Source organism: Mus caroli, unplaced genomic scaffold (assembly GCF_978045245.1).
Source record: "Mus caroli unplaced genomic scaffold, Mus_caroli_1 scaffold_14, whole genome shotgun sequence".
In the NCBI taxonomy this organism is placed as follows: domain Eukaryota; kingdom Metazoa; phylum Chordata; class Mammalia; order Rodentia; family Muridae; genus Mus; species Mus caroli.
This window is the reverse complement of record NW_028227269.1, coordinates 59,039,385-59,066,664: the sequence shown is the minus strand read 5'-3', so window position 1 is coordinate 59,066,664 and position 27,280 is coordinate 59,039,385. Positions and strand designations below refer to the sequence as shown.

The 27,280-nt window shown below is 35.3% G+C and overlaps 1 long non-coding RNA gene across 1 annotated transcript in view; it reads right to left on the bottom strand.

Annotated features, from left to right (window-relative positions):
• Positions 1 to 21,134: 21,134 nt before the first annotated feature.
• The window catches only part of LOC147001246 (uncharacterized), a 56,695-nt gene continuing 50,549 nt past the window's right edge, over positions 21,135 to 27,280 (bottom strand). The window contains exon 3 of the long non-coding RNA XR_015045123.1: positions 21,135 to 21,200. This is a non-coding gene — a long non-coding RNA (uncharacterized LOC147001246). The remainder of the gene's footprint in view (positions 21,201 to 27,280) is intronic.

The following is a 27,280-nucleotide window of genomic DNA, read 5'->3' as shown; positions in this document are numbered from 1 at the left end:
TTCAGACTGAACAAATAACACTATTGATTCTCAGACACAATAAATGCTTCATAAAAACAAAAACAAAAACAAAAAAATCACCATTTCTAGATGATCTATACACCAAAAGAAAATGTCTTGCTGGAATTCTTTCTAATCACAGAACTGAATTTATTTCATTATCTGATACTTTTTTTTAACTGAAGGCTTTAAACTTTTATTCTAGATACTGCAAAGTATAAAATACAAATCTAATAAGTAGGAATGTCATCATGAGCATATGGTCCATAGCATAGGTCCAGGAACTCCATCATACAGAAAATTAAACAAAGAATGACATCATAGTGAGCAGTGAGTGATAGAATATGCCCTAATATTTTTTATGAATGGAAAATAACACGTTCTGTAGTTTGGAATGGAGATGATAAGGTCAACATTCTTTTTTTTTTTTTTTTTTGGGAGGGAGGTATTTATTTCATTTGCATTTCCAATACTATCCCAAAAGTCCACCACACCCTCCCCCACCCACCCACTCTCACTTCTTGACCTAGGCATTCCCCTGTACTGAGGCATATAAAGTTTGCATGACCAATGGGCCTCACTTTCCACTAATGGCTGACTAGGCCACCTTCTGATACATATGCAACAGAACACAAAAGCTCCAGGGGATACTGGTAAGTTCATATTATTGTTCTTACTATAGGGTTGCAGATCCCCCCAGCTCCTTGGGTACATTCTCTAGCTCCTCCACAGGGGGCCCTGTTACTTATCCAATAGATGACAGTGAGCATCCACTATCATGTTTTCTAGACCCCAGCATAGTCTCACAAGAGACAGCTATATCAGGGTCCTTTCAGCAAATTCTTGCTAGCATATGCAATGGTGTCAGCGTTTGGAGGCTGATTATGGGATGGATCCCCGGGTATGGCAGTCTCTAGATGGTCCATCCTTTCATCTCACCTCCAAAATGTCTCTGTAACTCCTTCCATGGGTGTTTTGTTCCCAAATCTAAGAAGGGGCACAGTTTCCTCACTTTGGTCTTCGTTCTTCTTGAGTTTCATGTGTTTTGCAAATTGTATCTTATATCTTGGGTATCCTAAGTTTTTGGGCTAATATCCACTTATCAGGGAGTACATATTGTGTGAGTTCCTTTGTGAATATGTTACCTCACTCAGGATGATGCCCTCCAGGTCCGTCGATTTGGCTAGGAATTTCATAAATTCATTCTTTTTAATAGCTGAGTAGTACTCCATTGTATAAATGTACCACATTTTCTGTATCCATTCCTCTGTTGAGGGGCATCTGGGTTCTTTTCAGCTTCTGGATATTATAAATAAGGCTGCTATGAACATAGTGGAGCATGTGTCCTTCTTACCCGTTGGAACATCTTCTGGATATATGCCCAGGGGAGGTATTTCAGGATCCTCCAGTACTACTATGTCCAATTTTCTAAGGAACCGCCAGACTGATTTTCAGAGTGGTTGGACAAGCTTGCAATCCCACCAACAATGGAGGAGTGTTCCTCTTTCTCCACATCCTCTTGAGCATCTGCTGTCACCTGAATTTTTGATCTTAGCCATTCTGGCTGGTGTGAGGGGGAATCTCAGGATTGTTTTGATTTGCATTTCCCTGATGATTAAGGATGCTGAACATTTTTTCAGGTGGTTCTTAGCCATTCGGTATTCCTCTGGTGAGAATTTTTTGTTTAGCTCTGAGCCTCATTTTTTAATGGGGTTATTTGATTTTCTGGAGTCCACCTTCTTGAGTTCTTTTCATATATTGGATATTAGTCCCCTCTCTGATTTAGGATAGGTGAAGATCCTTTCCCAATCTGTTGGTGGCCTTTTTGTTTTATGGACAGTATCCTTTGCCTTACAGAAGCTTTGCAATTTTATGAGGTCCCATTTGTCACTTCTTGATCTTACAGCACAAGCCATTGCTGTTCTATTCAGGAATTTTTCCCCTGTACCCATATTTTCGAGGCTTTTTCCTACTTTCTCCTCTATAAGTTTCAGTGTCTGTGGTTTTATGTGGAGCTCCTTAATTCACTTAGATTTGACCTTAGTACAGGGATATAGTAATGGATCAATTCGCAATCTTCTACATGATAACAACCAGTTGTGACAGCACCATTTGTTGAAAATGCTGTCTTCTTTCCACTGGATGGTTTTAGCTCCCTTGTCAAAGATCAAGTGATCATAGATGTGTGGGTCATTTCTGCGTCTTCAGTTCTATTCCATTGGTCTTCTTGTCTATCGCTATTCCAGTACCATGAATTTTTTTATCACAATTGCTCTGTAGTACAGTTTTAGGTCAGGCATGGTAATTCTACCAGAGCTTCTTTTATCCTTGAGAAGAGATTTTGCTATCCTAGGTTTTTTCTTATTCCAGATGAATTTGCAGATTGCCCTTTCTAATTCGTTGAAGAATTGAGTTGGAATTTTGATGGGGATTGCATTGAATCTGTAGATTGCTTTTGGCAAGATAGCCATTTTTAATATATTGATCTATATATATATTGATAGTTTTAGTATAAACTTATCAGCTCAATGAATAAAGGAAAAATTGTGTGATTCAGAAAAATGTATACTTTACTTGGAATCCGGTGTCTTCTCTATACCTTTATTATAGGCAATATAGTCAATATTCTCATGTTACATCAGGACCCATTGGTAAAAGTCTTTTTCATTAATGAATTGGGTGCATGTATATTTGAAACTAGACCAGAATTTTGAGTGTTTATTCTGAAATCTATGTATTGGTGAAAACAAGAATCTGTTGCAGAAATGACCACTAGACTATTGGAGATTGATGGTCTTTGCTTTATTCTAGAGACATGTAGCCATTAGGAAACAAGTAATTTCTACCCATGCAGACAGTGAACTAATCAGTTCTCCAAATTGTATGAAGTAGTCCACATAAAGTAGGTCTGGTTTGCAACATGAAAGATGCTGTATGGTAGATGAAGCACCTCACCATTCCTCCAAAAGCTCAATTCCCTAGCTCTCAGCTCATTTGCAGATGATCAAAGAAAAATTACCCACGTAATACTGCTGGCTTTTTAAATTCCACGTCTCCAGGCCCCTGCCATCATTTTGTTGCCATTTCCTAAGTATAGTGAAGTTTCCAATTAAGTGGCGGCCTAGTTCAGCCACTTCAGTGAAGTGAGTCATTTCTTCCATCTTTGCCAAAAAAGATTTGATTGATTTTTTTTTAATGTGCTAACCTTCACTTACATTCTAATTCATCTGAGTTATTTGGTATCTGAAGATTTGAAGTTATACGCTCAAAATAAAAATCCAACTTTAAGAACGTGTTGGGAACACTGAATTTAATGGGAAATGGGACATGATGTTTTCATCACTCCTTGATTTCTTCCCTCTACTTAGACATCATCACTTCAATGTAGATCTCCACATCAATCTTTTATGTATTGTTTGATATAACACATTGGAATATCATATGAAAGCCAAAGTTTAGTTTGTAATTGTGTTTAATTTTGTTGTTACATAAGATGCATAACTTAAACAAAAACAAACAAACAAACAAAACAAAACAAACAAACAACAAAAAAAGAGCCGGGTGTAGTGGCACACATATTTAATCCCAGCACTTGGGAGGCAGAGGCAGGCAGATTTCTGAGTTTGAGGCCAGCCTGGTCTACAAAATGAGTTCCAGGACAGCCAGAGCTATAAAGAGAAACCCTGTCTCAAACAAAAAAACAAACAAACAAACAAAGATACATAACTTAATATACATAAAAATTAGTTATTTGAGCCACACAATTATGGACTTTTGAAAAGTAAAGGCAAAATACTATTCCAAAATGCTGTCAAAAAACAATAGTGTTTTCAGTATTGAAGGGCCATTTTTGAATGAAAAAAACAAAACAAAAATGAAATCTCTCATAATTTATAAGTAGGATGGCATGCAAGTACAAGCTCAATAAAACATGCTTGAGATGTAAAACACATAGTTTATATCTTAGATTTACTTAGTATTATCAATTAATGCCATCATCTTTGAAAGGTTTTGTTTTGTTTTTGTTTTAGCCAATTCTTTACTAGTTTGTGTTTTCTCCTTTTTTCATCTGTTTTCTCTCAACCTATCAACCCCTAACACTAGAAAAGACAGAAAAAAGATATGGAGGAAGAGATCTCTGAATCAAATCATGGCTCAGAAATGGGACCACTTTATTGGTAGACTTCTTCCTGCTGATTGGGGTCCTTGAGTTCCTTGGAGCACATTTGATCATCACCAGCAGGGTATCTAATTTGTTAACACACATACTTTGCAAACAGTGAGCAACAACAACCAATAACAACCAACATCAACCAAACAACAATCCACTAACAGTCCACTTGGCCTCTCAAGGCCCTAGAAATTTTTTTTATTATTTTTTTAAGACTTTATTTATTTTAGGTATATGAGTACACTATAGCTGTCTTCAGACACACCAAAAGAGGGCATCAGATCTCATTACAGGTAGTTGTGAGCCCACCATGTGGTTCCTGGGAATTGAAGTCAGGACCTCTGGAAGAACAGTCAGTGCTCTTAAGCACTGAGCCATCTCTCCAGCCCTGGCCGTAGCATTTATACACCCTCTCAAAAGTCACCAGATTTCCAAATGTCACACAATAGCAGAAACTATCTGTATCTGGCAAAAACCACAGCTCTACTAGAGAACAAGGTGTTGTGCCAAGCCAAAACAACAGCCAATCTGATGGCAGTCGGATCTTTTATTCAAGCTAGCTCAGGCCCCTCAGCACACCACAGTCATGCAGGCCAGGTTGGGTGATGAGGAGCCCCAATGTCTATGGGGCAAGACTTTATAGAAAGCTACAAGCTGGGGTGTTTGTTTAATCATATAATTGGAGAGCTAACATGGCCTTTAAAGCAATTGTCTGGTGCTGGGAGTCATATCATAAATTTGTTCCCTCTGCATTGATAGTAGTTAGAGGGGTCGGTTTGTAAACTGGGGATGTGGATCTGTTAGGGGGATAACCTGGAGATACTGGTCTTATTGCAGGTTAACCTAGAGACTGGAGTTAGGCACAGGTTTTGTTGTGTAAATAAATATTTGCTTCTACCCTTCACTATAGTTTCTTTTATTTTATAAAGAGTAAAATCTTCAGAGTTTTTAGCTCACTACCTCATCAACTGATTCCCTGAATTGTTTTATTTTTCATAAAAAATAACTGCAAAGCTTATTTAACCTAAATATTTAATATTTTAATATTAAAATAATTGCAAAGTTTTTTGACCTAAATATTTAATATTTTAATATATCATCAATTATCTATCACTTATCTACATAATGAATGCTTTAGTGGATTAAATAAGCACTTTTCATGCTCATGACACTACAGTTCGTGAGATGGATGGGCCAGTACATGATGGCTTGTTTCTTCTCCTGACTTCTATAGGGCAGCTTAAAAGGAAATCAAGGACTGAAGATGGTTGTATTAATATGTGTGTTTATGGTCCCAGTGACTGCATAGTCTGGAGCCTGACTGTTCCTCTATTTCTCTATTTTTGTTATTGAACATGGAGGTCAAAACTTGTGCCCCAGGTCAAGTCTAGGAAAACCTATCTTCAATAAGTTAATAGAAAAAAGCAAAATTAAAAGTGAAAAATGATAAAAATAGGCATACATTTAATATACATACATTGGAAAAAAAGGACAACGAGACCCCACATGCTGCTAAAATCAGTCTTCTGGGTTCTGGAGCAAGGTCAAGGTTTAAATAGAGGGTCAAGGATATGTGCATCTAAGAAGGCCTGGTCAAAGTGTGGTATATTCACCATCTACCTATGTTTATCTAGGTTTCAATATCATCCTGCAAGGTGATCTGGCAAATTTTCAGAAATGTTTGAAATCTCTCTCTAGAAATATGTACCCAATCTGGCTAATGCCCTTTACTTTTAATATGAGATGTTCAAGAAAAGGTCCATTTCTTGGGGCCCATTGTTTTAATGAACTGATAAATTAAAAGACAGTAAGGTCTCTTTAGAATGTCTACATCTCAGCAAGACTGGTTATATTTTCATCTGACTGTACCTCCTTCAGATCAAGCCAACAGTCCTTTCTGGAAGAGGAATTTTCTAGAGTTAAATCCAGTGACCAAAGACTTAAAGGTAAATAAGTCACCCTCATTACTTAAAACAAGTATCAAGACTAGCAGAGCAGGTCAAAAGGTAGAATTTCTTGATGGAAAGAACAGACTGGAGATACAAAAATTAATACTAATAAATGTCACAACACTCAGAAACTGTTCAATATGCGTTACTCTTTTGCCTCTACATCCTCCTTAACTCCATATGCTAAAAGCTCATTCTCTTAAGACATACTTTTAATATTGCTTCACAGATAGAACAAAACATTCATGAAAGGAGTTGCAGAGACAAAGTGTGGAGCAGAGACTGAAGGGTTGACCATTCAGAGACTGCCCCACCTGAGGATCCATCTCATATACAGTCACCAAACCCAGACACTATTGTGGATGTCAACAAGTGCTTGCTGACAGGTGCCTGATATTGCTGTTTCCTGAGAGGCTCTGCCAGTTCCTGGCAAATACAGAAGTGGATGCTCACAGCCATCCATTGGACTGAGTACAGGATTCCCAATGAAGGAGCTAGAGAAAGGACCCAAGGAGCTGAAGGGGTTTGCAGCCCCATAGGAGGAACAACAATATGAACCAACCAGTACCCACAGAGCTCCCAGGGACTAAATCACCAACCAAAGAGTACACATGGTGGGACTCATGTCTCCAGCTGCATATGTAGCAGAGGATGTTCTAGTCAGTCATCAATGGGAGGAGAGGCCTTTGGTCCTGTGAAGGTTCTATGCTCCAGTGTAGGGGAGTGCTAGGGCCAGGAATCAGGAGAGGGTGGTTTGGTGAGCAGGGGGGTCAGAGAGGGGATAGGGGTTTTTTTGGAGGGGAAACCAGAAAAGGGGATAACATTTGAAATGTAAATAAAGAAAACATATGTTTAAAAAAAAGAATTTTGTAGACTGTTCCCATGAAACTAAGATGGTTAGTGTTACTTAAAATGACTGCATTTGTACAAAGGGTTTTTTTTTTTTTTTTTTACATTAAGTGGACATTATTTCAGCCTTTTAAAAAAAATTACATTAAAGTAGTCACTTCTCCTCTAGGTACTCTCTCCCACAGTTCCTCATCCCATTCCTTTACGCCTGGTCTCTGAGAGGGTCCTGCTACCCCATTACCAAGTCCCCCCTTCAAAATGAAAGCTTGAAAATAACATGAACAGTAAACTTGAACATCTCTAATAGAATGTTTTGATGACTATTATTATTACCATTATTATTATTTAGATCTTATATAACCCCTACTAAACTTTTCTGAAACAATGTATCATAACCTTGAGTTGGCATAATGATTTGGAAAATTGAATATTTCAAAGCTCTTGAAGGTCCTCACAAAGCTGCATTGTAAATATGTTAAATCATAAGTTAATAAAGCTTAGAGAGAGCTTTCATCAGCTGTTCTGTAATGTCAAGCTAGGCATTCATGAAGACCAGGATCAAGTTCTAAGTGTAGAGATGCTAATATTCAGTACACATATATTTTGTTCACTCCATTTAGATGTTCTCTCAATATTTCTTGAATCCTGTGGCTGTGATAGTAACAGATGTTTAGGAAGCATTCTGAAGTAAAGAGATGATTACATGGCTTTAGTTCATTTTTTAGTATGTTTTGTTTATACACACACACATACACACACACAGAACGTGTGCATGTTGATGCAAAAGACATGGGTATCACCTTAAATCAGAATGAAAGATTGTTTATTCTGGAGTCCTGTTGAATGAGCATGTCCCAGAAACACAAATTCAACTTTCCCCAAATTCCGTCTTCCAAAACAGTTCCAAGAATGTCAAAGTTTTAAAGAACAAAGAAAATTGTAAACAAGACCAGTTTAAAATTTATTGGAGAGCATATAAAAGAAGCAGTTACAGTGAGATGGGAGAAGCCTTTAAAAAAATATAGATCTAAGATTCTATTTGATGATATTCTTAGATTGGATTGGTAGAACCGAGGGATCTGCTAAGTTAATGGATTCAAAAACATTTACACTCATCATAAAATTTTAGGTCTAATACAGAGGTAAGCAAAGAATAGCAGTTTCAGATATTTAAAAGTAATTAACTTCTGGACCTGTGACATTCCAACCAATCTTTGCAAGATACTGAAATGCTAACCATCTAATCAGTCCCTGCACATATATTGGCATGGTGTGTGTGTTTCCATGAGCATGTGTGTGTGTGAGGGCAGGAAAGAGAGAGGGAGAGTGTGTGTGCTTGTGTATGCACACATGTAAATATTCGTGCACATGTGTGTGGAGTTCAGAGGTTTACAATGGATGTCTTCCTCAGTCACTCTACACTTTATTTACTGAGGCTGGGTCTCTCACTCACCAGTAGCTAGTTGATTCTTCTCGTCTGCTCTTGGGTTGCCCTTTCTCTGCCTCTGGAGTGCTGGGATTATAATTTTGCCATTAAGATCATCTACCATTTAAGCCGATGTTAGGATGTAAACACTAGTACTCACACTAGAGAAGCAAGCACATTCTCTCCTAAGTTATCTCTCCAGCTGTCATTCTGTTTTTAATCATCAAAATTCCAAGGAAACCAAATGAAAATATTCTATTAAAAGAACATACATATAAACACCTTTATACAGAATAAATAGGTTGTATTTAGGAATATATGAATATACATATGTGTGTGCAGTAATAATTAGTGAAAATGATGCAATAAACTTGAAGAAAAGCAGGAGGAGTATATGGGAAGGTTTGGAGGCAGGAAAGAGGAGGGCAAAGTGTAATTGTAATTTCAAAACTGAAACATAGAAATACAAATATTAGAATCACTATAAAATTAATTGATTTTATAATAATGTGGAAAATAACTATATCTTTGCTCATACATGTGCAAGTCAATAAATTTTTTTTGCCCATCACTTGTATTTCTTTAAAACAGATTAACTGATTTGATAAATATTTAAGTTAAATTCTGGCTGGTGATGGGTAGAATGATGGATTGAAAATCAGTGCTCATGTTTTCTCACATTAGGCTCCTTTTAATGGAAAGGTTCTCCCATTAGGTTAAAGCATAATCCCAGCAACCTCTCAGTTTCACTTAACATCAGACCCTCTAACTTGGCTGTTTCTTACCAAGAATAGAAACATAAATGGATAAATAAACATTGTAAATTCACTCAATCACTTCTGAGGTTCATTTCTTTTAACTTTTCATGGAAAGGAAATAAATTGCTTGACCCTAAAGATTATTCTTAATAATAATTATGCATTTAAAAGCATTCTCAGAGATGAAGCAGTGGTGGGTGATTGAATGTCATACATACTCCTTGCTTAAAATTTGTGAACTTTTTTTTCTCACATTAAGACAATGCAAATCCTCATTCAACATGAACAGTTCTGTATCAAATTCCAATAATTTATGATATCATTTTAAAGAAATCTCAGTGACTTTTTTCAATTTTTACTGTTATAAAGTCTCTAAAAGATCATGTATAAATCTCAAACATTCAAAGCCAAATAGTAGTTTCTTTAAAAAAAAATATCAAAATAAACATTAGAAGCTGGGCACTATGAATCAATAAAAGAGTCTAATATATTATTTTTAATATATTTCAAATTAAAACCTTATAATTTAGAAGTTTTGGGTTGCAAAGTTTGCTTTTGAAGGTTTTCACTTCTAAGTTATGATTACACATGCTATAAATTTTTCATTTGCAAAGTCTAGTTTTAGGGGAGTTCACCTCAAAGCCATTCAATTAGCTAAAGGTAGGACCTATTAATTATCTCTTGGGGTAACAGTAATGATTACATTTCATTGTTTTCTGTCATCTGGCCCAAAACAGACTTTCATTATCATATTCACATTCCCAAGTACCTCAAATAAATTTATCTTATATATTATTTTCATGAGTATTTGCCATGCATATGTGATCTAGTTACTTAATTTATTTCTGAGTTTGTTGTTGACTCCATATAATAATGGCAAATTTAAGAGAGAAAGGCAAAAATATGCTAGGGAAAAAAGGATTTCAAAGTAATTAAATAATTTTTAATGTGCTTAAAAACGACTTGAAATCTCATTAGAAAAATTAGGGTAAAATCTCAGTTATGTTTCTAACAAATTATTGAAAAAAATGATTCTGTTTTGGGCTTTTAGTGAATATGAACTTAATTTGACTAGTTATATCTATTATTATCTTTGCCTACTTGGGTTTCAATGAAAATATACCCTAAGCAAAATGGTTTATAAATAACCAAACTAGATTTCTTACCAATTATAAGCCTGTTCTGAGAAGGAGTTAGGTGATTTAGTATTGAATGAGGCTGGACTTTCTGGCCTCACATCTCTGACAGGCATAGAGGAAGGGCGATTGGATACTATGGGGCCTCCTCTATAAGGCATGAACCCGCAGTCTGGATTTAACTCTATAAGGCTTCATCTCCTACTAAAATTATTTTATGGGATTATAATGTCAAGGCATATATTTAGAGAGTAGGGCTTACTTATTTATATTTTAGCACTTATAAATTTAATATTTACAATATGAATTTAAATGAAATTGAATGTAGATTAAAATGCTTTAATCACTATATATATATATATATATATGTATATATATATATATATAAATGGAATTCACATGCCAAGTACAAGAATGTGTCTTAAATATAACTTATGGTCACAATTCACAATAGATACAACCTCAGCAAATTAATACTGAGTGCAGAATACTGAGTGTTTATAAAAGTTATAAAATATATAGAAAATAATTGGTCAATAATAGGGTTTTTAAAGTCCTTTAAAGGAAAGGCTTGGCTGTCTCATTTTGATTCCCAGACAAGATTTGGACACAGGACCTGTGATGTGGTCTTTGGGAATACCATGATGTCCTTTGAAATTCCAATGTCAGATTGTTAATGACTTTCAGCTGTCATAAGGGCTTAGATAGTTCCAGGTGGCTTAACTCTGTGTTTGCAACAGCACAACTACTGATGTTAATTTCTGCCTTGAGTTTTTTGAGCCCAAGATTTCTATCACAGATCTTGGGTCTTCAATCTAGTAATAACATGAATCCCTGTACAATGAAGACCAGCAATCCTCACAAAATGTTCCGTTGGGAAAAGTAAATTTTGCAAATTCAATCCCCCCCCACACACACACACACACATACACAGAGGAGTCATTAAGAACATGGATTCATAGAGAAGATTCCTTAGTTTCAAAGAATCCTACATGGTGGGTTCTGGACATATCTGAAGACCCTTTGAAAGACTTGGAAAGGATGGGAGGAGGAGATATTTAGTGGCATGTGTATGGATGCTTCTTTCTTCCTGTAGTGAGGATGTGTGCCTGTTGCTTCTAGTTTGGTGAAAATAGGAAAAGCTTTGCTCTTATCAGCAAGCCTTCATCTTGCTACTCATGTAAACTTTTCCCTGGTAGTCTGAGACAACTGAGCTTTTCCCCTAACCTGTGTAACCATCCCATAAAAGGCATACATTGCCTTACAGCTGGGTGCTCATAATGAACCCAACACATTGGAATATCTTTGCCAATACAGGCTACATCCACAGCACTCTTTAAGTGTCTGCATGTTTGGGTCAATCAAAACAAAATGATATAAGTGGGTCTCTACAACCAACTTGTAGCAAACATGAAAAGCTGCATTTATATTTAAGTGTCATAACACGTAATATGTCTTAAACATGGCTTATGATCTAATAGAACCATTGAAGTAAATGGCAAGAAACAACAGGGAAATCAGTGGGTAGAATCATGCCTTCATCTATATATTTTATTTTTTCCTTTCAATTCACGTAGGTGAAAAACTTTCCCTTGACTGCATGCTGGTAAGAAGAGTTGAGATGAAAATTAGATCATGGGATACAAGCCCAGTTAGCTTTCAGCTTCCTAGGAGACACTGGGGACTTGTCTTAGTCAGGGTTTCTATTCCTGCACAAACATCATGACCAAGAAGCAAGTTGGGGAGGAAAGGGTTTATTCGGCTTACACTTCCATACTGCTGTTCATCACAAAAGGAAGTCAGGACTGGAACTCAAGCAGGTCAGAAAGCAGGAGCTGATGCAGAGGCCATGGAGGGATGTTCTTTACTGGCTTACCTCCCCTGGCTTGCTCAGCCTGCTCTCTTATAGAACCCAAGACTACGAGCCCAGGGATGGTCCCACCCACAAGGGGCCTTTCCCCCTTGATCACTAATTGAGAAAATGCCTTACAGTTGGATCTCATGGAGGCATTTCCTCAACTGAAGCTCTCTGTGATAACTCCAGCTATATCAAGTTGACACAAAAATAGCCAGTACAGGACTATTGCAGGACATATCTGTTTTCATCTTGGCTTTCATTTATGTGAGAAACAGTTACATACGCTGCATGGATTGCTCTCAGTGTCTTCTCTCTCCAGTAACATTTCCTGCTGAAGCACATTTAAAAATCTGTCATTGCAGTCTCCTCAGATATTTGGAAGCCATACTATGTAGATGAAAAGTTATTGCCATCTGATATGTTTTATTATTATTATTATTATTATATATTCAGTTTTAAGATGCAGCTAAAGAAGAGGAATAGTGCAAATGATTTCTTCAATAAAGCAGTTAGTATAAAATATACTGAGCTATTTTCCATAAGTGTGTCCATAGAGCTACATTATTGAGAAAAATTCTGGAAAGAAAATCAGCTCAATATGACAGCTTCTAATAGTAAAAGAGAAATATTTTCTAAGTAAGGCATAAAATTAGAAGCTTTTATTTAATATATCCAGGTTATTGAGCAAAATAGAAAACCACTATGTTTACCATATTACAAATTTAGCAATCAGAGTTTTAAATCTACTTTAACACAGGCTTTTACTTCATCATGTTTGCCAGAAGCAATATTTCCAGGGTAGATGTTTTCATGTTGAATTTTTTTTGTGGCCTAAGGGACCTTATTTCTTATTATTTATACTGTACTGGTTTGTATTTTTTATCAAACACGTTATACAGTTTCTAGTACTTTCATAAATAGTAATCAAGAAAGTAAAACACTTAGATAAAATATGTTTAGTGTGAATTATTTCTCATTTTTCAGAATTTTCTTAAAATATTGGTATAGCATATGGAAAGACTGAATGATTACTTAAATTTGGCTTTTAGTCCATATTTAGTACAGTGTGCAGTTTATTCAGTTTGGAAAGTCAAACTAAAATTGTATATCTTTATTCAAGTAACTATGTGTTAAACACTGTACATGTCAAGAGTAGAAATCTTTCCTGCTCTCAAGGCTCAGAGAATATGATATGGGGAACACGTTCAATTTATCCGCTAGGGTACTTATGGTAGTATTCTATCTTTATTCAAGCATTAAGAGGAGACAGAAACACTACTTCTTTACTCAGTGTCTTTGCAAAAATATATACCTTTCTCATTTCAATGCTTTAGATATGAATAATACTTGGCTATTCTTTACATCATGTGGTAACTGTAATATTTCATTTCTCTACCAGATCCAAGTATACAATTTAGTAGGTTCAACTATAGCAATGGCAGTTCTTGGGTTTTTAAGAGATCTTTATGCTCAATAGAGCTTACTATGATACATAAAATTTTTACAAAATCTATATAATTTGATTTTTTTAATTTCCAAGACCTAATATATGCTATATACCTAGAGTTGGTTTATATTTTCCTATTTGACCTTCTTTCCTACAAAAAGTTTTTGTTTTACTTTTGTTTTGTTTTTGTTTATTGCATGTTTAGATGTTGATTCCATACTCAATTTCCTTTTTAAAAATGTTTTATTTATTTATGTGTGTGTGTTGTATTCATATATATCTGTTCAACACAAGTCTGCATGGTACCTGTGGATATCATAAGAAGGCATCAGATCCCTTAAATTGGAGGAACATATGGTGTTGAGGAACCCTGTGTACGGTAGGCAGCAAACAGGAGGCTGCTATAAGAACATCAAGAATTTACTTTTAACTGCTCAGCCATTTCTCCAGACTCCACATTAACCTTCCTTTATAGGATAATTTTGTGTTTATTTAACTCTTATTAAAAGTATCTTTCTCACTGGGCAGTGATGGCACATGACTTTAATCCCAGCACTTGGGAGGCAAGGCAGGCAGATTTCTGAGTTCAAGGCCAGCCTGGTCTACAGAGTGAGTTCCAGGACAGGCAGGGCTATACAAAGAAACCCGGTCTCAAAAAAACAAAAACAAAACAAAACAAAACAAAGGAAAAACAAACAAACAAAAATAATGAAAGTATCTTTCTGAAATAAATCACATTATTATATTATTACATTTTTCTATAATCATATAAAATTTTAACACAGTTCAATCTAATTATAACATCAATGGCCACAAGAAAAGAAAAATCATGAAAACCCAGTAGTTGGCTCCTAAAATTGTTGCTTTCAATCTAGAATCCTACCTGTTAACTTGTTCTGAATTGGCTTCACATACTGCTTATTTAGCAATAGCTTTTAATTCTGAAATCTGTGGCTTCATGTAGAAAGAAATAAAGTAAATATTGACCACATTATCAAAGATATACTTTGCTCTGTCAATATGTAGTGGATTATTTTTAGATCCTTCTTGTCTCCACCTATCACACAGTATGGCACAGCTTGTTATAATAGACAGGTCTGTGTTTGCTCAGATCATTAGGCACAGGGGGATTGGGGGGGGGTGTTCCACACTCTCAGAGGAGAAGAAGAGGAGAATGGAGGTGGGAGCAGGTATCAGGAAAGAGCGGTGGTAAGTAGGATGAAAAAATGAATGGATGAATGGATAAATAAATAGAAAAAAGGTAAAGAAAAGTAGTTTGGAACCAGCCATTCTGCTTACTATGAACACAGAAGTCCATTATGAGCCAAAGTGAAAATGTAAGGAATCATTTCATCACATTGTCTATTGTTTAATTAATTTTTTTATTTATTTATGTGTGGTTTCAGGTGTATGTTTAATGTCACAAGACAACTTGGAGGACTTGGTTGTTTTTTCCACTATAGAATCCTAGAAATTGAACCTAGAACCTAGAGAGTTCACCAGGACTGGTAAGATGATGATGATTATTATTATTATCATTGTTATTATTATTATTAATCATTCCATTCATTTACATCTCAACTGATATCCACTTCCCTCCACAAATTCCCATCCCACAAAGAACTAAAGGTACCTGAGTAAAAACTGGATGTAGGAGAGATGATCTCCCCAGGGAAGAGCATGACAATTGATTGTTTAGTGCCAAATGGTCAGCCTTGAAAATAAAACATACCTAACATTAACATGTGGATGAGAAGGTTATTTATAAGAAAAAAATATATATATATTAACCTTAGATTTTAGCCTCCCTATTTCCCTATTCAAAAGAAAGGCTGGACTGAATAGTAGGACCAGGGAGCTATGCTGGTTCCTCCAAAGTGAAACCCTATATCTAAATAGATCTATAAAAATGAATAGAAATTATCCATTGGGGAAAGGTTCTATCTGAACTAGATTCATTTTTGTTGCTATGACAAAAATAGCCTGAGCAAAAGCAACTAAGGAGAGAAAAGTTCCTCATGATTAGAGGCTACAGTCAATCACTGTGGGGAAATCACAGTGGCAGGAACTTTAGAGAGCTGAAGCCACAGTCAATAGCAGAGAGAGGGAAAAAATGTCACCTCCACAATCCTTTCACAGCTCCATGTCTTAAGAGTCACACAGAGCAGTGGTTGCACTTGCTTGCTTCAAGTTTAGTTCCAGTAAATTTCTATTTCTGTGCAAAAACTCTTGACACACTTATTTCTTGAGATTTTTTCTTAATGATTACCATATTTTTGAATATCCTCCTTCTCCTGACTCTAACTCTACACATGTCTCTCCCCTACTTCTTCTCATATTCACGCCTCTTTAATTATTAAATGTGTATGTAGGTGTGGTATGTATGTATGCATATATTTATATCTGTATACACATAAACAACTTCATTGAATCTATTTAGAGTTGCTCATATATATGTGTGTTTAAGGCTGACTATTTTGAATTGGGTCCTCTATCAGGAGAATCATCTACGGAACAGTTTAATTCCCCCTTTTTCAGTAGACATTGATTGCCTGAAGCTTTTCATCTAGCACTGGTACCTAGTGAACTTTCCCCCACACATGTTAGCAACCCAGCTGATATTTTCATTATGCAGGACTTGTATAGGTGACCACATCTTTAAAGATTTGATGAGTACAGCTTTCCTTTCACATCTCGAAGGAACTATCCTGTAGTATACGTCTTGGCCTTCTAACCTTTACATTTTTTTCAGTCTCCTCTTCTGTGATGTTCCCTTAGCCTTCAGTGTAGGGGGTGGAACATCCCATGGTAACTTACTTTCTGAAATTCTAACAGTTGTGCACTTCTAGGAAAAGAAAATTCTTTGGTGATAGGAGCTATACTAATCTATGGATATAAGGACAAATATTTAGAAGATAGGAATTAAACAAAGGGATGAAAATGTCGTTAGTAGGTTCATTACTCTTTAAATCCTATGACTACACAAGATATGTGTAGTTGTTTAGGTTTATAGCACTAATCTTAAAGTTTCTGCTAATGAAAAGGCCTTATGTTTTATTAGACATGGTTATCTGAGTTACAAAGGTGCCACGTTGCACCACTGAGGATAGTTTCCTCAGCTGGCATTGTACTGTTTTGACAACTGGGTAGGAACTATTGATTGCTTTTCTTAATACATAGCACTTTTTTGCACTATTAGAGCTATTCTCCAGGGAGATAACTCTTAAGGCATTTCCAGCATGATTCATCCCAGTCCTTTGCCTCATGTTTTGGAGGCTTCAGTAATATGGTTTAACTTTGAAGTTCTGAGATACAACCAAGAGCAAGTGCAACAGATTCTATTGTTGTCTGAGTCACCTGGACTCTAGTGACAAACAACTCAAATGGAGACTCCTGAACTGGAGTCTTTAATAAATAGGCTATGGCTTTTGAGGGAAGCATTATCACCTCATGGGGCATAACTCCATTTAATATGTATTATAAATATAATGTATATTTATATATTATATACCATTTTATCTAAGATTATAAGTATTTCCTTGTACATTTTCAAACTTTAATGTTACTTATCTCCCATTTTCTCCATCTCCCTTTAATTATCCTTTCTTCTTATCCCTCCATTAAAGCTCACCCCATTTTCCATTCATAGCATGTATGACATTAACTTTCTATGCCCATCTCTCTGGATTGTATATCGGTGCAGTGACTATGGAAATCAGTGTATTCAAATTGTCAAAATGATAAAAGTAAATCTGCCAAATGACCCAGCTAGATGTCTCCATGGTATATACCTGAAAGACTCAATATCTTACTACAGATAGTTACTCAGCTGTGTTTAATGCCGCTCTATTCACAATAGGTAAGAACTGGAATCAACCTAAAGGACCTTCGATTAAAAATGTGGAACATATATGAAATGGAAGTCTATTTATGTGTGGAGAAGTTATCTCTGTCCTACCCAGGGGCTTATATTGAGGGAAAAATATTGATGTTAATAAATGATAAAAGAGTAAAGGATTAGGAACCCCTCTTATAGAAAGGTTAGCCCTTTGTTAATAAAAGGTCTGAAATAATAAAAAAAGAAAGAAAAGTTAGCCCTTACTGAGTCACTCTGATGTTGTATGACCATGGAACAAAGAGTTCCAAGAGTAGACATACAAATAATTTCACAAAGATAAAAAAAAAACCATAAAATTCTATCATGGTGTAAATTGAGTTATAACTGCAGTAGCTTTGGGCTGAAGATTTTTCTTGGGTATAATGGTTACTGGCACTCTGACCATTAAGAGTTAATAATATATACTCAGAAAATGACAATCTGCCCAGGCTGGTTTGGAGATTTTCTTTCAGTTTAGCGCCCTTAAAACTATAAGAGCTACCAGCCTGAGAAAGAGCAGTCATGCTTCGGTAAAGTATGCCTCTAGATTCTTAAATATTGGGTTGTGGGGAAGATGAAGCAAAATAATTGTAAAAGATAACTCTGTTCTCTCACTGTTTATCACAGATGACTAAACTCATGATCAAGAGGAAGTGGACAAAAATAATACGATCTATGTTTTGAAACAACATAAATCTTTCCTTGCCAACTGAGTTCTGAATAAATAAAAAAGCACTCAGACTGCCAGTCAGTCAGGCTGCAAGATCCCACTGCCTCCACCCACCCAACACACCTCTACCCATCATGCCTGGCTCAGTTCTTTGCTCTCCTTATCTCCTCTGCAGGACCTGGCCATCACTGGGTCTGGTCCCCAGCAGGTGAGAGCTACAGCTATCCGTGGGTATAAGAATAAATATTTAAAGTACAGTTAGTCATTATGCAGGCTTGGAAATGTGTTCGTAATGTGTTTTACTTTAGAAGCCAAAGCCTCAATAGCCAAGGGTAGTTGTCTAGAGTTATAGTAGCCAGAATGTAATTTCTCCCATTATTCCATTAATTTAATGGATTCAGACATTAAATCTAATTAAATGTTTGCTGATTACACCTGTGATATAGATGGTACTATTTCCCCCTTGAAAATATCATACCATGGAATCATTTTTGTGGATTATATCACTTACCACGCAGTAGGAATGTTAATTCCATTTTTTTCTCTTGTTAGCTGGAATAGCACCTTTGTATACCATGAAAGCCATACCTAATATATCAATTGTGTGAGATATTTCTGTAGACTAAATTTCATAAAACACATTGTTACTAATAATATACACAATAGACTATCATACATACCTATCTACAGTGGGGGATAGGATGCTGATAGGCCTTATATAATTCATGAGAACTTCAATATTTTGATTTCATAAGACAATATTTCAAGTCATGTATAAATTACAGTGGATGTATCACAAATATTTACATTATATATTTAACAAATAATTCATTTGTATCTATTGATTCTTTAAATTTATTAATTTTAACATTAATTTTAAAATGTTCTAATATATTTTAAATAATTATCAATTTGCATAAAGCTTACTGAGATTAATATATCTTTAACAAGCCTCCTCTAAATTTTAATATTATATAACTGTGGCTTATTTATAAGAACAAAGAACGTAACTGTGATACAATATTGCTAATTAAGGAAACTGATTTAATTACATTAGTGCTCACTGATTCCTCTTTATTGTCAGAGAAATGTGTATTTGATAATCTTGATAACATCTCCCACATCTATCTAATGTGCAGTATTTCTTAGATTTCTTTGTATATATGTTTTTAACATTTTGAAAACTACTACTTTTTATTTTTTTGGATGACCTTCCAGGTTGGTTTATTTGATGGTTCCTCCGAGTCAGTAAACTTTCTAATGTTTTCATTGACTTTCCTTTTCATTTATTTTCCCATATATTCAGAGCTTGCACACTGGCTCATATTGTGTGCTGAGCGATATTAAAGAGTGTGCTGTACACCACCATGCTGGCGTTTCTTCATTCCTGATGTTGACAGAAAGCAGAAATACCTGTATTGTGAATGTGTTTCCCGTTTTTTGTCTATCAATCTGATAGCAACAATTCTCCAGCTGCAAATGTTTTTAAAAATTACTGCCCGTAAAAATGGCATTTTAAATAACATTTTGTCAAAATTCCTCAGTATTAATCTACATAGTCTATCTTCTCCATACATATCGCAGCTACTCACATAAAAGACAGAAAAGTACAATCACCAAATCCAATATTAGTTTTCCAAATTCCATTATCATTTTCAGGATTTCTTTGCAGAGACTTGGAGAACTACTCAGATTTCCATTTTAATATATTTTCTATTGCTACTTCCAATCTCTCCCTTTACAAAATATACAATAGGAAATACTTTCTTCATTTTATAATTTATTAGACATAAAAATCTTAAAGCCATGAGAAAATGTACAGAAAGTAATTTTCACAGAAAAATAGAAAATCAGACAGAAGAAAGTCTTAGAGGTTTCTCCAGAAACCCGTCTGAAAGAAATATTGTTGGTAAAATGAACTAGTAAAAACATTGCTGTGCTACTCTCTGTCTTTAGGGTACACAAACATAAATAATTAAAATATCAAATAGATTAGGCAGTACACCTCAATATAATGTCATATTTATCAATGGGAATTTGTTTGGATATATTTGCATGCAAGCATTTGTTTTAAAATGAAGAATATGAATTTTAAAATTGCTCTGCCCCATGTCATTTTTCTCATGTGAGTGAAGTTCGATAGTTTGAAAGTCTAAACCCTTATGGCACATGAAATTTCATCTCTCTGCTTTTTTTCTGTGATTCAAAATGTCATCTTTCTGCTCCTGTAGGCATACCTGCTATGATGTTCTCTTTTCTCTGTGGATCTGCTAAGCAAAATAAACTCTTTCTTCCATAACTACTTTTAGTCATGATATTTCATCATAGCAACGGCAAAGTAATTATTAAAAAAAATGATTGAATCAAAGTCCATTTGCATATTTTATTTGCAGGAGAGTAATACTCCCAAGAGACTAAAAATTGTAATTATGTATATATGTTAGCTTTCCAAAGCAACCAGAGACATAATTTCTTTCCATTTGTGTTCCTAAATCATGAAGATTTATATAAATAATTCTTTTCCTCCTGACATTATATAATACATGAAAAATAACTTTTGATAATACAAATTATACTGTCTCTTTTATAATAAGAGTTTCACTTAATACTAATGTGCATGTTTGATTTTACATTAAAGCGTCAAGCATTAAAATTATTTCTATAAGAAATTCTCCTGGAAATTTTGTCTTCTCTTTATTCAGTCATTTAAAATTGTCCTTATTTTAATATCTGAAAGCCCTTATGTAATTATATAATTACTTTTATAACTCCGAATTAATGGCATGCTTCAAAAAAATAAAATTGGATTATCATTTTGACCATTCAAAAGTATCTCCAAGCCCAAAGCATATTTAAATTTTTAGGTTTCAAAGTTAAATGTATTCTGATCAGAGTATCTACAAGAAGAGAAACTACAAGTTGCTATCTTATAGAAGTTAGTATATTTGTGTACTCAGACAAAATTGTTCATGACAAAACATCTTTTATACTGACCTTTGTTCACTCTCTGTTCCATTTAATCACCATGATATCTTGAATCCAGTGTCCATATTTTTGTACTACAAAAAGAAAAACTTATCATCTAAAATTATTTTTTTGGTCATACAGTCAACTTAGACTTTATGACCCACCCTGGTTGTTTCCCCCAGCTGTTTTAACATTTACTCTGAATGAATTTAAAATATGTAATTATTCTGACATTTACTTCCACAAGTTTAAAAGATTAAACTTAAAACAAAACAGAGTTCACAATAATTGTGAATATCTTTTTAGTGAAATGTATTTATTTTCATTTAAGAATCAAATTACATATCATAACAAAGATTTCCTAGCTGAGATAGGTTCATGAGATGGATAATAAAAACCATTAATCTCTTAATTAGCATGAGGGTTTTAAATATTTATCAATTCCACAATTTTCCATTCAATTTTTATATTCAGTTAATAAAGATAAGATTTTTTCCTATACTTAGCGTTTTCTTCAATGATATTAATGCTTTTGGTTTTATCTTATTCATGTTACATGTTCCTTTAATTTTATTTGCCTCATTCAATCCAGAACATGCCATTTTAAAAGATCTTAGTATCACTTAATATGTAAAAAATACTATACAATATTATATCATAATTCTTTATTTTCATACTATGGATTTAAGTTCAAGAATGTAAAGTATATTATGATAGAATTTTCCAACAAAAATGAAGTTATTTTAGCTAAATTCATCTTTTGATATTAGAGGAAAATATCTTAATAAGCTTTACCAAAATGTAATTTTTTCCCTGTGGGTGAAAATGTACAAAAGAGTCAAAAAGTTTGTTCCATTGGTACACACATGGAATGAGCTTTGATTATATTTACAAAGTTCAGATTTTAAAATGAAATGAAATTCACCCTTTCCTAATCTACATTATCCCATACTCTGTCCTTTCCACATTAATAGAAAGTTCTAGTTTTAGATCCTTGTTCTTTTTTTTTTTTTTAACCCTCTGATCCAGTTTTTATAATACTGAAAATATGATACTTCTCTGGAAAATACCTTAATTCACGTCATACAATTATACTCAATTCCATTAATTATCTGCCAATTGATTTAAAGACAAAGTAAAATAAAATTGGGCATATCTACAGTATAAAGCATGCTCTAAATTCTAAATACACTGGTGGTTTGAATGAGAGCTTCCCCCATAAGCTCATATATTTTAATATTTGTTTTCTAGTTAGTGAGTTTTTTGAAAAGGTTGGTCTTCTCAGAAGGGGTATGTTGTTGGTCATGGGCTTTGAGGTTTCAAAAAGCACATGCTAGGCTGAGTCCCTCTCTCTCCTGCCAGGAAATGTGGCTGTAAGCTATTTAGATACTTCTCCAACACAAGCATGCCTGCTTGCCTTCCTGCTGCCTAGTTTTCTGTGATGATGGTCATTGACAACCCTCTGAAACTTCAAGCAAGGTGCCAATTAACTGTTTTCTTTTAAAAGTTGTCTTGGCCAAGTTTTATATTGTAATAAAAGAGTAGCTAAGACATACCGATTGAGAAAAAGGCAACCTTTTTAGGAAATGCTACTGAGAAAACTAGGCAGTCCTGTGCAGCAAAAAATCCTGGGAGCCATTTCTCTCACTCTGCACCAAAATCAACTCTAAACCAATAAATACATCGATTTAACATCTGAAAATGGACATACTGGAGTAAAATGTAGAGAAAATACTTCCTGTTAAAGACTGTTAAGGACAAGGGCACTCCTTACAGGTCTTCAGAAACTCAGGAAATATGTTTATTGGCAAACAGGACCTCATGAAACTAAATGATTCTATTAAAACTATTATTCAGCCTACAGAATGGGAGACAACTTTTGAAAGCTATATATCAGATATAAAACTTATATCTAAAATATACCAATAATTAAAAAAAAACCTAAACAAACATAAATTTAAAAATCAACATACCAACTAGCTACGAAACTGAATAATCCATTATCAAAAGAGGGATATAAATGGCCAAGAAATATTTTTAAATTGTTCAATATATTTCACTATTAAGAAAATGTAAACTAAAAACAATAGGTATGCTAATATGTGTGGGATGGTAAAACCATGCCAGGGAGCTTAGTGGACAGAGTGGATTGAGACCCAGAGACTCAGGGGGCACAGACCTGAGACTTAGGTGACTCCATGCTCCCTACCAGATTTCTGACCTGGAACAAGTACCACACTTCCCAAGTTGGTCACATAGGCCCAGAACAGAGTTCTCCATGCTAATGAGGTACATAGAAGTCCTGAAGGCTTGGCCAATAAGTTTCCCTTTTCAAAGATTCCTCCTTGCAAAAGGAATTTAATCTCAGGTCCACCCTGAGAAGTTCTTATGGTAGAGTTTGTTATCCATCTATTTTCTATCATGAACACTCAATATACTGTTTAGGACCATGAACTGTCTCTTTCATCAACATCCACCATGGGAAAAAGGCCTTGCAGCTATGTCTCCTATAGAAGGCCTCTCTGCACTTCAAGACTGCCCCTGCCAAGCTAAAGACAATCTCCTCTGGGACGAGGTGGAACTACCTTCCCCGACTTCACACCCCCAGCTTAAAGCAGTCCATAGCCCTCAACCCAACTTTGTTCTAACCTTTTCCTCTTCCACAACTCCCAGTGGTGCCTGGATGTTCAAGAGTCTGAGAACCACCTTGGCCCTGGCTTCATCACAGGTCCAGGGACCCATGACACTGATACTTTGTTCCTGATTTTCTTTGCAGTTCTCCAGTGGTAACTGGGGTTCCGAAGCCAGGAATAGCAGCTTTGGCTCTCCCACAGATCAGACTGCATTTTTCCACCCCTTGAGCAGTATATAGGCATTTCCCTGAAGGCCAGTACCCACCAGGTGGCTCAATGGAATAAGCAGAGTCAAACTTTCCACATTTCCTCACACCATCAAGCCTTGAGATGAGCAGTATCCAGACTAATAATGATGGACAGGGGAAATCTCATTAGGCCTTAAACCTACACAAAGCACTACAAGTAGCTAAGGAATGTTGTGAGTAGGAGAAATCTTCCTTGAAAAAGAGTATCAATTGTTTATCCAATGATTATCTCTGAAAACATATGCATACAAACATATGTGTGTGTGCATTATATGTAATATATGTTACATATGTTTCTATATAGCATAAAACATATATAATATATGTGTGTTGTGTTTATATATATATGTGTGTGTGTGTGTGTATATATATATATATATATATATATATAATACAGACTGAGAAACTTGTATTTATATATTTTGTTATATTTGTATATGTATATACTATATATATATATGTAAAACAATAAAGAGGACACATATATGGAAGATAACAAGGAGTGTTTTATGGGAGTGTTTAAGGAAAGGAAAAAATTAAAAATTACATCATTATAACACATTCTCAAAAATAAAAGAAGAAACAGTATTCAGAGAGTCCATCTTACATATTCTAGAATGGTTGTCATCCATGAAAAACGTTACAACAAATTGTGGAGAGAGTGTTGTTAGGAGTATAAATTGAGTATAAATATGAGCTCAAAAGACAAGCGTCACATGTTCTTCCATGGGAAGAAGTCAGATTCTAATATATTTATATTCATACTCGTGTAGAGTGAGGGAGAATAAATGAACAAAGAACAAAGAAAGAGAAAGGAAACAGCAACAAAACAAACAACAAACAGCAAAAAAAAAAAAAAAAACAAGAAAAAGTCCCAATACAGTGTTTGATAAACAACTTCGGAAAATGGCTTGATATAAAATTAACTCAAACAAATCAGTAGCCTTCTTTTATACAAATAATTTAAATTATCTTGGAGTAACTCTAACCAAGCAATTGAATGACAGGAACTTCGAGTGCTTGTAGGAAGAAATTGAATACCTCAGAAGATGGAACAATCTCCCAGGCTCATGGATTGATAGGATCAAGATAGTGAAAATATCGTAAATACCAAGAGCAATCTACAGATTCAATGCAATTCTCATCAAGATTCCAACAAAATTCTTCACAGTCATGGAAAGAGCAATTCTCAACTTCATATGGAACAACCAAAAACCCAGGAGAGCCAAAACTATTCAGAATAATAAAAGTACTTCTCAGGGAATCACCAACCCTGCACTCAAGCTGTATTACAGAGCAACAGTGATAAAAAAAAAAAAAACAGACAAAAACATTTGGTATCCATATAGAGATAGGCAAGTCAATCAATTGAATAGAATCAAAGACCCAGAAACAAACAAACAAACAAACAAACAAACAAACAAAAAACCCAAAGGCCTAAAGACACATCATTCTTGACAAAGAAGCCAAAACATACAGTGGGAAAAAAACAAAACAAAAAACAAAAAATAGCATCTTCAACAATGGTGCTTGTCTGTCAGTTTTCATGTAGAAGATTACAATTTGATCCATATATCACACTTCACAAATCTCAAGTCCAGGTAGATCAAGGACCTCAACATAAAGAGCAACAGAAAACCAGATATACTGAATATAATAGATGACAAATTGGGAAGACAAACACATTGCCACAGGAGAAATTTTCCTAAACAGAACAGCAATGACTCAGGGTCTAAGATCCCACTGATAAATGGGACCTCTTTAAAATAAAAACCTTAGGTTTTTATCTTCTGTGGCAAAGGACAAAACAAGCAACCTACAGATTGGGAAAAGATCTTCACTAACCATACATTTGATAGATGGCTAATATACAAATATACAGAGAACTCAAGAAGTTAGACTCCAAAAACCCAAATAACCCAATTAAAATGGGGTACATTTAAACAGAGGAATCTCAAACGGCCTAAAAAACACTTAAAGAAATGTCCAAAGTCCTTAGGCATCAGGGAAACTCAAATCAAAACAACCCTGAGATTCCACCTTATACCACAGAGAAAGGCTAAGATCAAAACCTCTGCAGATGCTGTCCAGGATGTGGAGAATGACGAATACTCCTCCATTGCAGATGGGATTGCAAACCTCTACAATCAATCTGGAAATCAATCTGGCAGTTCCTCAGAAAACTGAAAATAGTTCTACCTGAAGACCCAGCTATACCACTACTGGCATATAAGCAAAAATGTTCCACCATACCACCAGGAAACATGCTCTATGTTTGTAACAGCCTTATTCATAACAGCCAGAAACTGAAAACAACCCAGACATCCCTCAACTGAAGAATGGATACAGAAAATATAGTTCATTTACACAGTAGAATAATATTCAACTATCAAAAACAAAGACATCATGAATTTTGCAGGCAAATAGCTGGAACTAGAAAAAAATATCATCCTGAGTGAGGTAACCTAGAACCAAAGACATGTATGTACACATTGATAAGCAAGTATTAGCCAAAATGTTCAGAATACCCATGATACAACTCACAAACCATGTGAAGCTTAACAAGAAGGAAGGTCCAATTGAAAATGCTTTAATTCCATTTAAAACAGGCATCAAAATAACCATAGAAATCAGAAGGAGGGACAGGGATCAGATATGTGGGAGACAGGAGAGAAGTACAGAGGACCAAGAGAATGAAAAGAAATATGCAGATGCCAGGAACTGGGTGTGGGACAAAGGAGGAACCTCTAGAAAGTCCCAGAAACTTGATATGAGACATGCTCAGGACTCAATGTACATGACCTTAGCTAAAATGCCAACAGTGGGGAGATGGAACAGAGATTACCTCTAGACGTTAGACAGGGACCCCAGTGGAGGGATGGGGACACCAACTTCCCTCAAAATTTTTAACTCAGAATTGTTTCTGTCTAAAAGAAATATGTGGACAAAACTGGAGCAAGGACTGAAAGAATGGCCAAACAGTGACCAACCCACCTTTGGATCCATCCCATGTGGGCACGAAACCCTGACATTGTTACTGATTTTAAGTTGTTCTTACAGATATGAACCCAGCTTGGCTGTCCTCTCAGAGGCTCTCCCAGCAACTGAGACAGATACAGATACCTACAGTTTAACCTTGGACTGAGGTCAGCAACCCCTATGGAGGAGTTAGGGGAAGGACTGAAGGAGCTGAAAGGGATGGTAACCCATAGGAAGACCAATGGTGTCCATTAATCCTGGGAGCTCCCACATATTAAGCCACCAAGCAATGATTATACATGGCCTTGTCTG